At 35.2% G+C, this 13,706-nt stretch overlaps 1 protein-coding gene across 3 annotated transcripts in view; it reads right to left on the reverse strand.

Moving 5' to 3' along the window:
* Positions 1-5,849, reverse strand: part of LOC138333332 (protein Aster-C-like) — a 49,044-nt gene extending 43,195 nt beyond the window's left edge. The window contains exon 1 of one of the 3 annotated variants that reach the window (XM_069281640.1): positions 5,679-5,849. The gene's annotated coding sequence lies outside the window, so the exon portion shown is untranslated. Of the gene's footprint in view, positions 1-5,365; positions 5,538-5,604 lie in introns of those variants that run through there. The other 2 variants (XM_069281642.1, XM_069281641.1) reach the window with 2 other exon arrangements.
* Positions 5,850-13,706: the final 7,857 nt, after the last annotated feature.

Here is a 13,706-nt window from a genome sequence, read left to right on the forward strand (position 1 = left end):
TACTCTTTAAAGATGTCTTTTTGATTGACAAAATATCTTAGTTGGAGCAAGTGATTGATTTTCAAGAAAATTATTAATCTCAGTACATGTGACTGAAAAGCAATAAACAGGCAGGTCTGTGCTGTTGTTGCTGCATTTTTCTTAAATGAAAGTTTATTGCTATAGCCTAATTGCCTTGGAAGCTATACCTGAATGATTTCCTATGTATATGCTGTTCTGTTAACTTAATCATTAATGTCTATATGGAAACTATCAATAGGAGACAATTATAAGACCAATACAGTAAAACCAAACCTATAACCAGCTGCATACCTCCGTTTGTTTACACCAGCTCTCGAAGACTTTCCTGTCCTAACATCCAGGATAGTTCAATACACTGACTGAGACGTTGATTTTCTAACTGATTATAATTAATATCTCACATAGTCAATATAACAAAACTAGGATACATACAGGTAATGTACAAGGATGTGACGCAACAGTATAATTAATTAATATGAGGTTAATTAGTAAAACTGCATTAATTGCCTGTTGTAAACGTTAAAATCCAAGTGATTTCAAACATTTTAACAATCATCAAGTTTTGCAAAGATTGATGTCAATCATCAATTACATGTATCTGCAGATTTGATTGATACATATTGATGTCCACTTTGACAGATAGATGATACACTGTACCTATATAACGAAACATTTGAAATTGGACCAGACGGCTAGACTGTACTATATATATATATGCACATTTAGACAGCAACTGTGTCATATAAACTCATAATTAATTCTTAATTAGACACAATTTATGCAAACAATCCTACACTCGTAATTAATTCTTAATTAGACACAATTTATGCAAACAATCCTACATAATTATATATATATAATGCACTGCAGATTTTAGCTGACTCAGCTTTATATTAAATATACAGCTGATCATTTAAGCCGACTCAATGAGAAATGTGTATATATACACTATTTGTGTAGGGGAATTAAAGACAAGATGAGTATCTATGTGGGGGGGGGGGGGGGGGGGGGGGGGGGGGCAGCAGCATTTATACCTCCAACTCCTCCAGAAGAGGAGCATTTATACCTCCAACTCCTCCAGAAGATGGGTGGGTAATAGGGGGAGGGGTGCTAATTACAGCTTATACAGTACACTCAATTTTCCCATCACCTCTATTAAATATTAGGATTATTGCCAGGAGCATGAACTAGTGATCTCGATGAACACAGATTCCTCTTAAACTGTCTAGTGATCAGGTGGGAATTAATTCCCTACAACTGGTAAGGCAAAAATAAAGCATATCTAGGTTTCAGGTACCCTACCTACCCTAGTTTTTACCTCTGACCCTAGCTATTTTATGACTCTTTTTCAAAACAAAAATATAGTGTGTGAAGTTTTCAGCTAAGATTTTTACAGAAGTATATCCAGATTTAAAGCTTAATTAAAGCAGTAAGATATAAAAGACTTCTAGCCAGCCTAAAGCCTGAAAGACACATAACTTTGTAATGTAGTAATGAAGCAACTGAACCCCTCCTCAAAAAAAAAAAAAAAAAAAATAAATAAAAAAAATTTCCGACCGACCTACCCCATTTTTTTTAGTCATGTAACCTGAAACATGCATATAATTTTTTTTTTGGCCTTATAGTTATCATAACATGGACCCCACTAGGCAGCAATAAAACTCTCTCGTAAGTTCATAACTAAGGTCATGGCAAATAAAATTACAAAGCTAGCTAAGGTCATTCATTTATAATTCAATATATAATTCAATAGCTGGACCTATAGCTGTAATACACTATATTACATATGTAATGTCACACTCGTGCTGACCAGGATTCTGATGAGTACATGCATGGATATCAGTGTAAATTTATAGCAGAAAAGAGAGACTACAATTCTGATTTTTCTGTTTTGTGTAAATTAGCATCCCCTTTTCCACAAAAACCCCTCCCACTTTCTCTAAAAAATATTACACAGATAATACCCAACTTGTGAATGTGCAACTACATTTTTTTGTAGATGACAAAATACAAATGTCAACTGTACATGTGTAGTTTTTTTTCTTTATAAACATGTGAAGCCTCTTCGGGTATTTTGGCCAAATGCTATTTTCGGCCTCCAAATATAAAAATTTGACTCAATAATTGGGCGTCAATAAAAAAAAGTTAAAACTTAAAGGGACAATTCAGTCTAAGAGTACATTAAAATTTGCACATATATCGGAAACAAAAGTTCTTATGGAAATTAGATTAGTTAGTTTTACTGTAATAAGCCAGAAAAGCCCACTGTAGTGAAATGTATTTGAAGTGTTCATGTTCAACTTGCTTATTGTCCCCCATTACACATTGGGGTCGGATGTCTTGTATGCTGAACCGTAGCCCTTGCCAGTGTAGTAAGGAATTTTTTGTCTAGAACTACTCATATCACTCTTACAGTAGTGTGTTTACGTTATTAGATACATGTTCTTGTCTAAAAATAGTTTCATTAAGTCCTCAGCGGTTATGTATCACATTTGTTGAACATGCGTGACTTTGGCTCGGGTATGGGTACAGCGTACATGTTGTACATGCTAAATCGTATTGATCAACGATTTGGAATTTCACCGGGATCAATCAAAATACTTAACAACGTCGTGAAATTTGTCAATATTTCTTGTTATATGTTTCATTAGGAATGTAGAACAATACATTTATGTCATATTTTGCTTCGTGGTTATGTAACAGAATTAGCCTCACTGAATTGTCCCTTTCAGATTTACCAACATATCTCATGTTATTATTTTTCAGACCAATGGTAGTAAATTTAAACGCTTTTTTATGACACACAAAAACGAAATTATGTTTTACCTGGTCAGATTCAGCAATTTTTATGCAATATGCAATATTTGATGAGGTTGTCAACAAAGTTTTTTATTTATCGTATCAATGAAAATTGCAAAAAAAATCTATGTTTTTAGACAATACTCGATGGAAGGCCTCTGGATGAAGATGGTTCCAGGCGGCAACACTCCATGTGCTAATGGGACGATAGGGGCCGAATTTCACAGACAATTTTGGTAATTGTCTCCTGATAGGTGTTTTTTCCTGTATTTTTTATAATAAAACCCTAAATCAGCGACATCACCGACTTTTATTTTCTTCTGATAGAGTTCCGAATGTTTGGGGAATTTCCAATAACCTCGTGTGACCTATAACACCTGTTGGGGTCCCCAAAAGGGATATTTTTAAAAATCAGTGTCACCAGCTTTATACGGAGGACTACCACTTACGATGACCAGCAAAATAACAATACATAAATATATATATAACAACTGATATGCAAAGGTAGGAATAAAATCAAGTTAAATTTGATCTCATAGCAGAGATCGGTGTTCATGTTTAATGGCTGATGATATCAACTGACAGTGTTAGCTTTGTAATCATGCAGATCTGATTTCTTTACTGCTCCTGGGATATTTTACATACAGATTCAATATATTTTGATTATTTAATAATTACTTCAGAGTTTGAATGAATGTTTGTTTACTGGCCACATTTTAAAAAAAATTTAATAACGAATATTCCTAGCTGCAGTTAATTAAATATTTCATAAAAAAAGAAATCGGCATTGTAACTTTTAAACATTGATCCAATATATATTGGTATTACGTTCATAAAACCATGCACACTCTTATAATGATTAATTAATTGGCGCCAATTACCGGTGAAATTGAATTTGTATATTCTAACGTCCAATCAGTCTAATAGGAGAGAGAAAATATTTAAAATGCCTTAGTTACAAATCAAAAATATTTTCGTTATTTGATGAGATGAATTTTTCACTAGAAATTGAAATATTTCCAAATATTGAAGGTGGCTGAAAACTTCAGACTTGATGACCAAAAACTCCAGAAGGGGGCTGAAATCGGCAGACAGCATCACGTTATAAAAGTTGGAAATCGCCAACAGCACAGGCGGCCTTGACCTTCGGTTTCTTTGTAAACAAACATGCTTTAACATGTCGGTATCCTGCGTTCACACGGTTTCCTGAATTGGGATCAGAAAATTCTGAGAAAACGATATTTCTGTAAGGGGGCCGAATATACTCGAACACGCTCTAGTCATCTTTATGGGATATAAAGATGCAGAATTGCTTCCAATGTTGTCTTTTAAAATAATGCTATACATGTCCATTTGAATTTTGAAACCTGATAAGCAGGTGCTGACAGCCTGGTACACGAGTGTTTTACAAGACATGTTAATTGTGTCTCCTTGTGATAGTGGGTTTATTATAGTGCTACAATATATTAATGTTCCTCACAGTGTCTAAGCATAATGTACAGTAATGCAGGAGGCCGAGTGAACAGCATGTGCAGTGAGTAGCTACTGCTGTAGCGGAAAAGATATCACCTTCTGACTGACTTTTCCGCTACTGCAAGGTCCCTCTATAAAGGTGTGGGAAACCAAATCAGTTACAACCGACCGTCGATTATGTTTTGTCAAAAATTATTCCGATCAAACACGGCTTTGACACCTACCTGGATGTTAGTAAGGGGTGTTATTCTAGCTGTAGACGTTGAATTTCAAGTTTTTAACTTTATTGCCATTATTTAATAAGACCGATGCATTTGAATCCATTGTTGACAATTTTTCCGCTAAAATCTACCGACATTTTGTAAACTATCGCTGCGCATGCGCCAACCTCCGAGAACATTACTTGTGAGGCCCATAAGGGGTGATGATATTTCCATTAAGTCTTGCAGGCCTACAAATTCTTTAAGTTAAATTTTTTTTTAACAAAATAAAAAAAAATATAGTTTAATGTTTAAGAAAATTGTTCAATTCATTATCAGCATTTTTAGTCAGAAGGTGATATCTTTTCTGCTACAACAGTAGCTAGTGCAGTGAGCACATACCTGTAGCATTATATAATAACCACGAACCAGTTGTGGCACATACTCCCTAACAACCAGGAGCTATATAGTGCCAGACAAGAAACTATAAACAACCAAGCTCTGAAAGTTTTCCCAAATTAATTAAGTCACCTTTTATAATCTGACATTAATTGGTGTAGAAAAAAAATCTAATTAAATTAATAAAGCATTTAATTTTTATATCAGTTTGGCGTAAAATTTGTGATGCATGTAACCCATACATTATTAAGCTCAAATTCAACAAAACCTGTCATAGGTTATAATTTGAGTGGGAAATGACTGATTTCAGCAGGAACACTTTCAATCTAGGAGTGCATGACTGAAACGTAAGAGTAAATGTTATCACCAACGTTAACGTTATGCATGTGTACTAGATAGATTGATTATGATAGAAAAACACAAATGGCATAACTAGATAGATTGAGTATGATAGAAAAACACAAATGGCATACTTATATTTAGTCGTAGAGGTCTGCAGATATATATAAGTTGGTTTGTTGATATTGGACAGTATTGTTCAGTACAGTGTATACATCATACAGTGTCTAGTAACAGCTGATATTTCGTAACCTCCCCCAATCATGATCAGCAGAATGTGGAGGATAGTCAACATCATAAATACGCTCCAAAAATATATCTTTTAATTATTTCGCAATAACTTCCGTTTATCAGTTTATGTTATGAACCTGACCTATAAGGCTATGGTCATCTGGCCATGGTGCCACCTGCTGATTGGTCGAGGTGCATCGCGCGTTTTCTTCTTACCTGCTAGCCGGGTACCACTGCACCTTGAGATTTGCAGCTGCACAGCAAACACACGTCACCTGTCACATGTACGTCAGTTCTCCATTCGCGTCACACAGTCTTTCCCTTAGATACATAAGAGAAAATGCGTCGATACGGTTCATTGGTTTGTCATGTCCTCACATAACGTGATAACCCTGGAATCTGATTGGCCATTCTTGTGTACTTATGGAAAGATGTCACACGTAATTTAGGTCCGGAATAATTATCATAAAGCCGGCATACGTTACCCTATATAGACGGAAACTAAAGTGTAGTTTGTTACGTGTCGTTTAACAGGACTTGTTTTTTGTTTTTTTTTTCATTAGATTTTTCTTAATTTATCTATCATTTATATGATGATTTATAGTCTGTAAATGCAGAAACATATATATATATATATTAAAGAGTCTTTATAGTAAATTTCCATAGGCGGCCGAAAAAACCTCTTCAGTAAGTTCAATTCCCAGCAAATCAAATTTGAAAAAAAAAAATAGATAAATGAATAAAAAAGATACCTCGCATGTATGAAATGACACAAACTGTACATGTGACGATGCATGTATCATATTTTATTTGATCTCTTGAACAGAAACAGGCAGACAGACAGACATTCTTTAGACTGTCAATCAAACAATATATTCCAATTTACATATAACAGTACATATATTTACATAATAAATAATACATTAAGACACAGAAAAGTACAGAATTGTGTTCATTTCCTTTAGCATTTCATGGACATTTACAGACATATTCACCATCAGATTTTCCCATTCATACTCATGCAGTTGCACACAGGAGCGATCTCCCAATAAGAAGTTACATTGGTTTTTGTCGTTTAAATTTGCAAAAAAAATATAAGAGGAAACCTCTATAGCGTTCACAACTCCATCCATTAATTAAAGTACAATGTATGACATTTAAGAAAGAGGTCTAAAGGCCCACTACCTTTCCGAAACGGCTTTTAATTTTTAAAATGGGAATGTAAAACAAGATCGATAATTTTGTAGAGTCCTAAAAATTATTAACTTACCGTTAATACTACATTTATCATCACCTTCTGAACGATTTGATTAAAATAAATAAAATGTTTTATTTTCATAACGCGGGTCGTATTATGTTTCCCGCCGTCGTCCTAAATACCGCGCGGTAGTTGACTATCACTGCGCCAGACGGCAAAACAGCGAATTGACTCTCCACTGTTTTCATATATAACGCAGGCAATCTTGCATATGTTTGGTGTCGTAACCTTATTTTAGATCATCAGTATGCATTTTCTGGTGTTAATATATGTTTTTTAAGAAACCTTTATATTTTGCTCCGGAAAGGTAATGGGCCTATAAGTTTTCATGACATCTGAATGGTGATTGATTTCGGTCATGTCGTATTGTAGCCTATATTGGTTTTTTTAATATTTATAAAAAAAACTAATAATATATGCATGTTTAGTGGACTAGTCGCATTGGTGTTGTATTATTGTCGCACTGTCGTTTTTCGCATTTTCGCTCGCTGCATTAATTTTGTCGTTCTTCACATTGTCGTTTCCGACCGTTCCGACATGCGCATTTTAAATTTATGTCTATTTCCATAACGTTATACAGGTACATGTGTACACGTGTATGTTTGGTAACTTGTAATGTAGGTGGAGTATATCTAATTTGCAAGGCGCTTATCATCCTCGATACTCCATGGGTCACCCATGGATTTTACGTAGTAAAGCTGAAGATTCTTTGTGCGATAATTGATGTCAGGTTAATGATGTGGTATGCTCTCTTTTACATAATCAAAGGAAGTCATTGTAGGCCTGTGATTGGTCAGGTTTGCTGTCTCTTGAAATGCATTCAGTTTTGCTATTGAATGGTGAAATCGTCCAGGGATGGATACAGCATCAGTGATAATACTAAAGCCCATGGAGTTTCGAGGATGTGAGCGGAGCGACAATGCGACAAAAATGCTTCGTCTTTGTCAGGATTTGGTAGTACTGTCGCTTCTCGCATTGTCGGCGACACGCTGTCGATTTAACATGGTCGAAATTAGAAGCCAAATTCAGTTCATCAGAATTTATTTTTGGCGAGTTACTCGACCAATTAAGTGAACATTTCTCACAGATCGAGCTTCCAACCCGACCAAAAATAGTCATTGGTGAATGTTGTAAAATAAATATATTTCCGGACTCGAAACCCACTTACAATACCTGTGCGATAATCATGTACGCAATACAAATGTACATGAAAATCAGTCTAATAAGCTTGCTAATGGCAAATAAATGATTCATCCCTGAAGAGAAGCCGATGTTTTCCCCTTTCACGACAACCATTGGGGACATTTTGTCCCCAACACCATTAACGCACGCCATTATAGTGATGTTTGTCCTATTTTCAGATACCCTGCTTACTACATTTCTGGCACCTTTCTGCGAAATAATTTTTACTGGGGTATGTTGAAATTGTTTCCCCGTCTCGTCACAATTCCAGATATTTTGGGGGCTATTCTGTAAGTTGAGATTAGTGATTATTTCTGTAAGGTCATTGAAATATCTCTCTACCACAACGGGATTGAGCATTCTTGCTCGCGAGTTCCCTAGCTTCTCTGGTTTTCTTATCGTTATTTCAGGGTGACGCCGTTTTACACCTTCCCACCATCCTCTGCTTGGGAGCGCCTTCTTGAACGGTGTTGCTTTCATTTTCCGGCAGAGAATGGCGGTACGGGCAAATAACTGACGGCGGGAAATACCCATTCCCCGTTTTGACGCCTCTAGAACGTTCTCCACAATATTTCCCTCTACAGACTCAGGGAGTGCAGGTGGCCTTCCCATCTTTGACTCTACATCACTTCTCCCGGAAACTTTGTCCCCAAGGGTTGATTTTGGCACATTGAATTCTGCGGCTGCTCTCCGGACTGACATAGACCCATTCTTCACTGCGTTTACAGCATTGACGAGATCATTACGATCATATTTTAACAGCGGACCTCTTTTTTTGTCAGCCATTTTATCTGAGAAGAAAATTTTTATTGTCAATAAATTATTTTAACTGTTATTAAGTATATAATTTATAAAATGAGGTGTTTAAATGCATGAAAATACATAATATAAATGAATTGCGATTATATAATTATGTAATAAACCATTTTTTTCTTAGTTATGTTTATTAATATTATCAAAGATATTTCTATAAGCCTTTTAAAAGAGTTTATGGTTTAACTGTCCGACTTAAAGTGACCTTTATACCAATAGGACTTAAAAGTCGGACACTAAATAAATACAGAATATTATTGATTTAAGCTAAAGATAGTACAAAATCAATGTTATTTATGTAAAATATACATATGAAAATTATGAAAATATCTAATTGAATAATTTTTTATATCATACATACCAACAATTCTCTTGTTTAGTGACCACCTTCTTTCGACCTTTAAATTTACCGCCGTGTCAACTTCCGTTGTCCGTAACAAAGAGCTCGCATTCCGGGTCGTATTTTAGTTTGAACGGAAGTCATAATCTATTAGAGGCAGTACCGAACGCGCCCATCTGATAACCGGAAACTCAAAAGGAAGCAAACAACACAACAACAAGGTTTTTATATTTAGTTTTAATCAAATATAACAAAACTGTCCGACTTTTGATTCCTGTCCGACTTATGGTGCTTCACCCCTACATCATACAGTGTCTTAGTAACAGCTGATATTTCGTAACCTCCCCCAATCATGATCAGCAGAATGTGGAGGATAGTCAACATCATAAATACGCTCCAAAAATATATCTTTTAATTATTTCGCAATAACTTCCGTTTATCAGTTTATGTTATGAACCTGACCTATAAGGCTATGGTCATCTGGCCATGGTGCCACCTGCTGATTGGTCGAGGTGCATCGCGCGTTTTCTTCTTACCTGCTAGCCGGGTACCACTGCACCTTGAGATTTGCAGCTGCACAGCAAACACACGTCACCTGTCACATGTACGTCAGTTCTCCATTCGCGTCACACAGTCTTTCCCTTAGATACATAAGAGAAAATGCGTCGATACGGTTCATTGGTTTGTCATGTCCTCACATAACGTGATAACCCTGGAATCTGATTGGCCATTCTTGTGTACTTATGGAAAGATGTCACACGTAATTTAGGTCCGGAATAATTATCATAAAGCCGGCATACGTTACCCTATATAGACGGAAACTAAAGTGTAGTTTGTTACGTGTCGTTTAACAGGACTTGTTTTTTGTTTTTTTTTCATTAGATTTTTCTTAATTTATCTATCATTTATATGATGATTTATAGTCTGTATATGCAGAAACATATATATATATATTAAAGAGTCTTTATAGTAAATTTCCATAGGCGGCCGAAAAAACCTCTTCAGTAAGTTCAATTCCCAGCAAATCAAATTTGAAAAAAAAAAATAGATAAATGAATAAAAAAGATACCTCGCATGTATGAAATGACACAAACTGTACATGTGACGATGCATGTATCATATTTTATTTGATCTCTTGAACAGAAACAGGCAGACAGACAGACATTCTTTAGACTGTCAATCAAACAATATATTCCAATTTACATATAACAGTACATATATTTACATAATAAATAATACATTAAGACACAGAAAAGTACAGAATTGTGTTCATTTCCTTTAGCATTTCATGGACATTTACAGACATATTCACCATCAGATTTTCCCATTCATACTCATGCAGTTGCACACAGGAGCGATCTCCCAATAAGAAGTTACATTGGTTTTTGTCGTTTAAATTTGCAAAAAAAATATAAGAGGAAACCTCTATAGCGTTCACAACTCCATCCATTAATTAAAGTACAATGTATGACATTTAAGAAAGAGGTCTAAAGGCCCACTACCTTTCCGAAACGGCTTTTAATTTTTAAAATGGGAATGTAAAACAAGATCGATAATTTTGTAGAGTCCTAAAAATTATTAACTTACCGTTAATACTACATTTATCATCACCTTCTGAACGATTTGATTAAAATAAATAAAATGTTTATTTTCATAACGCGGGTCGTATTATGTTTCCCGCCGTCGTCCTAAATACCGCGCGGTAGTTGACTATCACTGCGCCAGACGGCAAAACAGCGAATTGACTCTCCACTGTTTTCATATATAACGCAGGCAATCTTGCATATGTTTGGTGTCGTAACCTTATTTTAGATCATCAGTATGCATTTTCTGGTGTTAATATATGTTTTTTAAGAAACCTTTATATTTTGCTCCGGAAAGGTAATGGGCCTATAAGTTTTCATGACATCTGAATGGTGATTGATTTCGGTCATGTCGTATTGTAGCCTATATTGGTTTTTTTAATATTTATAAAAAACTAATAATATATGCATGTTTAGTGGACTAGTCGCATTGGTGTTGTATTATTGTCGCACTGTCGTTTTTCGCATTTTCGCTCGCTGCATTAATTTTGTCGTTCTTCACATTGTCGTTTCCGACCGTTCCGACATGCGCATTTTAAATTTATGTCTATTTCCATAACGTTATACAGGTACATGTGTACACGTGTATGTTTGGTAACTTGTAATGTAGGTGGAGTATATCTAATTTGCAAGGCGCTTATCATCCTCGATACTCCATGGGTCACCCATGGATTTTACGTAGTAAAGCTGAAGATTCTTTGTGCGATAATTGATGTCAGGTTAATGATGTGGTATGCTCTCTTTTACATAATCAAAGGAAGTCATTGTAGGCCTGTGATTGGTCAGGTTTGCTGTCTCTTGAAATGCATTCAGTTTTGCTATTGAATGGTGAAATCGTCCAGGGATGGATACAGCATCAGTGATAATACTAAAGCCCATGGAGTTTCGAGGATGTGAGCGGAGCGACAATGCGACAAAAATGCTTCGTCTTTGTCAGGATTTGGTAGTACTGTCGCTTCTCGCATTGTCGGCGACACGCTGTCGATTTAACATGGTCGAAATTAGAAGCCAAATTCAGTTCATCAGAATTTATTTTTGCGAGTTACTCGACCAATTAAGTGAACATTTCTCACAGATCGAGCTTCCAACCCGACCAAAAATAGTCATTGGTGAATGTTGTAAAATAAATATATTTCCGGACTCGAAACCACTTACAATACCTGTGCGATAATCATGTACGCAATACAAATGTACATGAAAATCAGTCTAATAAGCTTGCTAATGGCAAATAAATGATTCTACCGAACTTATACATTTAAATTACCTAGTAAGGACCACAGGGATCTGATAATTAGTTACAGATTATATAATCATGGACCCACCAGAGTGCCCTAAAACCATTTTTAGACGTTTTAGAGGTCTAGATAAAAAAAAATCATATTCTACATGGTACTATATATGATCTAGACCTCTAAAACGTCTAAAAATGGTCTTACGGCACTGTGGCGGGTCCGTGATTATAAACTGTAACTAATTCTCAGATCCCTGTGGTATGGACTTGACTTCATTACAACCTAAAAAAATAATTAGCTTTTTATAACTTATATTGTGTCTGTTTCAGCAGAGACATAGATACTTTATTTTATCCTGCAACCAGCACTTGCTTATTAGGAATACACCTACTACATAGATATAAATATTTGCTGTATTCTGCACTGACGGAAAACAGCTGTATTTTTTCACATGCGCTGATTCCATCGACCTCCTATCGGCAGATACTTAAGTTATAAGCTTTATTTTGCTCGGAACAGAAAGACAAAAGTGTCTCGCCAGAGGCTCGCCACTTTTGTCTTTTTTAACCCTCGCCAAAATACAGCTTATATTTTAAGACACTGATCTTGTATTCTCTATATAAACATGTCTATATTATACTAGGGGTTTTGTTTGCATAATTATAGAAATAATTGTACATGTAGGCAGGTTTAGCAGACTAATATTTGTATAGCTGAGGTGTAAGAAACACGACCGGACATGTTTTTAGTAATTATTACAAATACTTCACACATGTGTACGTCATGTAGATATATATATATATATTAAATGTAACTTAGTTATTTGCAATTTTCGCGTCTCTCCAACATTTTAATTTAAGCGTATTCCACTATTTTCGTTTCATATTTAGATTAAATTTTTTTCCAAAGTATAGAGATGTTTTGTTATCCCCCGCTTTCTCCGAAACGGGGGCTATTAAAATTTGGGTTTGTCCGTCTGTCTGTAACACTTCGTTTCCGTGCAATAACTAACAAATGTAAACCGATTTTCTTCAAACTTAAATGCCACGTTCCATTGCGACTTTCAACGGACCTTACATTATGTATTTAGCGGAGTTATGACCCTTTGCTTAAATAAAAAAATAAGTTTCTGCCACTTCCGTAAACCTTTAATTTACTACAAATGTCATTTTTCTGCAGTTTCTGTGTAATAACTAACAAATGTTAAAACTAATATTGTTATAGTTATGGCCCTTTGATTCAATAAAAAAAAGTTATTTTCTGCCATTTTCCTGCAATAACTCTAATAAATATTAACCAATTTTCTTCAAACTTGGTTACAAGGTCAAATGTCTTAAGCCAAGGGCTTGGTCAAGTTCGATTGCCGCGGAGTCGAGTAGTTGAGTATGGCCCTTTGATGAACTAAAAACGTCATTTTTTGCCATTTCCTGTAAACTGATATATGATTTCCTTTAAAGTTAGTATCGAAGTTAAATGCCTTGAGAGCTCAGCCAAGTTTAATAATCACTTTCAGCGGACATCATTTTTTCACATCTTACTTCCGAATAAGACTTTAGTTTTTTTTCATGTTTTAAAACTAACCTCAATAATGTTTTAATTTTTTCACATCTTACTTCCGAATAAGACTTTAGTTTTTTTTCATGTTTTAAAACTAACCTCAATAATGTTTACCTACAACATGTCCTGTCTTTTATTAATGCAATGGAAAACAAATCGATAAGATAGCCTTGGACTTAGTCTTCAACGTTTCCTAATGAAAATAACCGGAAATGCCTCTGAACGGACCAAATTTACACAAGTAGAAAATTGCCTTTGCCGGAAAAGGGGAGTCCCCTG

This window comes from Argopecten irradians, chromosome 10 (assembly GCF_041381155.1).
Source record: "Argopecten irradians isolate NY chromosome 10, Ai_NY, whole genome shotgun sequence".
Lineage (NCBI taxonomy): Eukaryota > Metazoa > Mollusca > Bivalvia > Pectinida > Pectinidae > Argopecten > Argopecten irradians.